This window comes from Rhinopithecus bieti, unplaced genomic scaffold (genome assembly GCF_001698545.2).
Source record: "Rhinopithecus bieti isolate Rb0 unplaced genomic scaffold, ASM169854v2 scaffold_13710, whole genome shotgun sequence".
Taxonomy (NCBI): domain Eukaryota; kingdom Metazoa; phylum Chordata; class Mammalia; order Primates; family Cercopithecidae; genus Rhinopithecus; species Rhinopithecus bieti.
The window spans coordinates 1,054,719-1,059,998 of NW_016807962.1; the positions used below are offsets into that span (position 1 = coordinate 1,054,719).

At 44.0% G+C, this 5,280-nt stretch overlaps 1 pseudogene; it reads left to right on the forward strand.

The window, feature by feature from the left end:
* The first annotated feature begins 1,234 nt into the window (after positions 1-1,234).
* On the forward strand, positions 1,235-1,857 carry LOC108537081 (putative high mobility group protein B1-like 1; annotated as a pseudogene).
* The last annotated feature ends 3,423 nt before the right edge of the window (positions 1,858-5,280 follow it).

Below are 5,280 nucleotides of genomic sequence, written 5' to 3' on the forward strand. Positions count from 1 at the left end.
AACTAAAGTTTGACTGGGCATGGTGACTCACGCCTGTAATCCCAGCACTTTGGGAGGCTAAGGCAGGCGGATCACTTGAGGTCAGGAGTTCGAAACCAGCCTGGCCAACATGGTGAAACCCCATCTCTACTAAAAATACAAAAATTAGCCAGGCGTTATGATATGCGCCTATAATCCCAGCTACTTGGGAGGCTGAGGCAGGAGAATTGCATGCACCCAGGAGGCGGAGGGTGCAGTGAGCCAAGATTGTGCCACTGTATTCCAGCCTGGGCAACAGAGCAAGACTCCATCTCAAAAACAAACAAACAAACAAACAAAAAAAGCCCTAAAGTTTATTTTGCAAACAACTCAGTCCTATCATGATTTGTTTTTAACAAAAATGAGGACCAGAGAGAGACAAATTATATTTCAAAACTTATACACTTGTCATTAAAGTCTAATCTCCTTGGTTGTTTTTAGTTCTTGCCTACATTTTAGACTAACCCTGCTTATTCCTGTAAACCAACTAGCAATCTCTAGCTGCAGCTCAGGGAAAAGAAAAGAAAAAAAGAAAATAAAAAGAAATGGGTAATGTAAAAATCTAGATCAGTATTCTAGTTCTGAGCAATTACCCTGCAAATCCTGCCAGGTGATGTGAGTAAATAGGGTGCCCATAATCCAGAGCTTTCTTTGTTTTGGAAAATAGAACCACAGTTAACCAAAGCCAAACCCCATGCATCCAAATCTTAGCAGGCATAAATATAGCTACCAGTTATCTGGGCATGTTGGCAGCCTTGGGATTTTTTATCTGTCCTTACCCCCACCCCTTTGCTTTGTTTTAATACATATCCTCTAATAACCCAAATTGTTTCTTCTTTCCTAAAGGCTACCAAGCTCCAAATAGTGATGCAAATGAAATCACACATGGATGCACCTTTCTTTCAAGGACTCTTTTACTGACCTCAGTAGGAACCTTACCAGCTGTTCCCCACACAACCACCTCTCCAGTAGAAAGTAGCCAGAAGGATCATCTCCCCATCTCCCTAACAGCAGTTACGGCCTTCACTCTTGAGGAGGGTGAATGAGAGAGGAGAAAGGAAGAAACTGGTGGGGCAGGCAAACAAAAGAACAGCCTGAAAAACCAAGCTGCACAGTCATTGCAGTACATTGAGCTTCATAGAGACAGCACCGGGGCAAGTGAGAGCCGGATGGGCACTGGGCGACTCTCTGCCTTGCTGAGGAGAAATAACTAAACATGGGCAAAGGAGATCCTAAGAAGCTGAGAAGCAAAATGTCATCATATGCATTTTTTGTGCAAGCTTGTCTGGAGAAGCATAAGAAGCAGCACACAGATGCTTCAGTCAATTTCTCAGAGTTTTCTGAGAAGTGCTCAGAGAGGTGGAAGACCATGTCTGCTAAAGGGAAGGGAAAATTTGAAGATACAGCAAAGGCGGACAGTGCCCATTATGAAAGAGAAATGAAAACCTACATCCCTCCTAAAGGGGAGACAAAAAAGAAGTTCAAGGATTGCAATGTACCCAAGAGGCCTCCTTCAACCTTTTTTCTGTTCTGCTCTGAGTATCACCCAAAACTCAGAGGAGAACATCCTGGCCTGTCCATTGGTGATGTTGCAAAAAAACTGGGAGAGATGTGGAATGACACTGCTGCAGATGGCAAAGCAGCCTTCTGAAAAGAAGGCTGCAAAGCTGAAGGAAAAATACGAAAAGGATATTGCTGCATATCAAGCAAAAGGAAAGCCTGATGCAGCAAAAAAGGGAGTTGCCAAGGCTGAAAAAAAGCAAGAAAAAGAAGGAAGAGGAGGAAGATGAGGAAGATGAAGAGGAGGAGGAGGAAGATGAAGAAGATGATGATGAATAAGTTGGTTCTAGCGCAGTTTCTTTTCTTGTCTATAAGGCATTTAACCCCCCTGTATGCAACTCACTCCTTTTAAAGAAAAAAATGGAAATGTAAGGCTTTGTAAGATTTGTTTTTAAACTGTGTAGTGTCTTTTTTTGTAGTTAACACACTACCGGCAGGGCGCTGTGGCTCACGCCTGTAATCCCAGCACTTCGGGAGGCTGAGGTGGGTGGAACACGAGGTCAGAAGATCGAGACCATCCTGGCTAATACAGTGAAACTCCGTCTCTACTAAAAAAAAAATACAAAACAGTAGCTGGGTGTGGTGGCGGGCGCCTGTAGTCCCAGCTACTTGGGAGACTGAGGCAGGAGAACGGCATGAATCCGGGAGCTGAAGGTTGCAGTGAGCTGAGATTGCGCCACTGCACCCCAGCCTGGGTGACAAAGCGAGACTCCATCTCAAAAAAAAAAACAAACAAACAAACCACACTACCGAATGTGTCTTTAGATAGCCCTGTCCTGGTGGTATTTTCAATAGCCACTAACTTTGCCTGGTACAGTATGGGGGTTGTAAATTGGCATGGAAATTTAAAGCAGGTTCTTGTTGGTGTACAGCACAAATTAGTTACATATGGGGATGGTAGATTTTTCATCTTCAGTTATCTCTGATGCAGCTTATACGAAATAATTGTTTAGTTAACTGAATACCACTCTGTAATTGCAAAAAAAAAAAAAAGTTGCAGCTGTTTTGTTGACATTCTGAATGCTTCTAAATAAATACATTTTTTTATATAAAAAAAGAAAAGAAAAATCAAGCTGCAGGCACAGATAAGGGAACTTGCATGGGGCCTTGCCTAAGGCATGCCCACAGATGCACAGATAAGAAAGCCTACACAGGTAACTTGCCTAGACATGCCTACAATGGAAAATTCCATCTCCTGACATATGTGCAGTAAGGGAAACAAAGCAATACGCAGTAACTCAAGTTAAAGGCATGCATGCACATTAGGAGCATGGGGTAGAGCTACTAGAAATTCACACCTTATGCAAATGAGACACCCAGCCCTTATCAGTTTCCTATAGAAGCCTTTGCATTCAACTGTAAAAATGGCAACCCTCTTTTGGGCCCCCTCTCCACAGCGGAGAGTTTTCTTCTTTTGCTTATTGAACTTTCATTCCAACCTCACCCTTGGTGTACACACACCTTAATTTTCATGGTCATGAGACAAAGAACTCCAGATGATACCTTAAACAATGAGGGACTGCCACGTTGTGGTGCATTGATGAGACTATAACACTAGCTTGGGGAAAACAATACTGAATAAATATCAGATGCTGATTCAGTGCTTATGCAGCCTTCTAGAGAACCTTGCCCCAGCCCTATTAAGTATTGTCACCTAGCTGACACTGTAACTGAGTCTACAAAAAACCATTCCACCATTCTGTCAAGCCAGATGCTTCAGGATGATGGGGAACATGGTAAGACCAGTGAATTTCATGAATATGGGCTCACTGCTGCACTTTTCTGGCTGTGAAGTGTGTTCCCTCATCAGAAACAGGGTGGATATGGTGGGTCATGCCTGTAATCCCAACACTTTAGGAAGCTGAGACAGGAGGATTGTTTAGGGCCAAGAGTTCAAGGCTGTAGTAAGCCATGACCATGCCATTGCACTCCAGCTGAGCAACAGAGTGAGACCCTGTCTCAAAAAAAAAAGAAGCAATGCTATGTGGAATATTATGATTGATGATGGATAAGGCATTCCGTAAGTTCAAATCCATATCCAGAGTGTCTGGTCCAGTAAGGACAGAATGCTGCCCCTTCCATGATGGGAGAGGACCAATGTAGTCAACTGCCACCAGGTCAGATAATGCCCACCGAGTCACATGATAACTTGGTGGCCCATGGTCAAGTATCCAGCTTCTACAAAGTCCAGCTGCCGGACAAGAACTGTCTCTCAAAAGAAGATGGCAAGGCCTTGCTCCAAAATCCTAAGGGCCTGTGCTGCGATTCACCAATAGAGGTTGGCCAAAGGTTCCAAACAGTATCCCTCTTGCCACTGACACCTCAAGAACCATTGGATCTGTGGAATCATATGGCAGAAGTGGTAGAGCTTTAAAATATGACTGCCCCACTGGATTTTGGACTTGCATGGGCCCTGCAACCACTTTGTCTTGGCTAATTTCTCCCCTTTGGAACAGCTGTATTTACCCAGTACCTGTACCCCCATTGCATCTAGGAAGTAACTAGCTTGCTTTCGATTTTACAGGCTTATATGTGGAAGGGACTTGCCTTGTCTCAGATGAGACTTTGGACTGTGGACTTTTGGGTTAATGCTGAAATGAGTTAAGATTTTGGGGGACTGTTGGGAAGGCATGATTGGTTTTGAAATGTGAGGACATGAGATTTGGAGGGGCCAGGAGCAGAATGATATGGTTTGGTTCTGTGTCCCCACCCAAATCTCATCTTGAATTGTACTCCCATAATTCCAACGTGTTGTGGAAAGAACCTTGTGGGAGATAATTTGATTCATAGGGGCGGCTTCCCCCATGCTGTTCTCATGGTAGTGAATAAGTCTTACAAGATCTGGCCAAGTTGTTCCTTACTTTCGGATGCTACAACATCTTCTAATGTATCAGGGGTTTGGCTTTTGCATCTTCCTCATTCTCTCTTGCCACTGCCATGTAAAGAAGTGCCTTTCACATCCTGCCATGATTGTGAGACCTTCCCCAGCCACGTGGAACTGTAAGTCCAATTAGACCTCCTCCTTCTTTTGTAAATTGCCCAGTCTGTGGTATGTCTCACCAGCAGTGTGAAAACAGACTAACACAAGTGGGGACACAGATCCAAACCATATCAATATACATATGCCTATACAAAAAAACAGAGAGAGAGAGAGAGAGAGAAATATGTGTGTGTGCATTAGCCAGAGTTCTCCACAGGAAAAGAACCAGTAGGATGTGCATATAGAGGGAAATATACTTATTTTAAGGAATTGGCTCATGCGATTATAGAGGCTGGCAAGTCTAAAATCTGAGAGTAGACTGGTAGGCTAAGACCCAGGGCCTGATGCTGCAGTTCATTCACATCCAAAGGCATCTGTTACAGAATTCCCTCCGTTCGTGGGCCGTTTTTCTCTGTTCAGGCCTTCAACTGATGGGCAAGACCCACTCACATGATGAAGGCCAATCTGCTTTACTCAAGCCCACCAATTTAAATTTTTTTTTTTTTTTTTTGAGATGGAGTCTTACTCTGTCACCCATGCTGTAGTACAGTGACATGATCTTGGCTTGCTGCAATCTCCACCTCTTGGGTTCAAGCGACTCTCCTGCCTCAGCCTCCCGGGTAGCTGGGACTACAGGCAGGCACCACCATGCCTAGCTAATTTTTGTATTTTTTAGTAGAGATGGGGTTTCACCATGTTGACCAGGCTGGTCTTGAACTCCT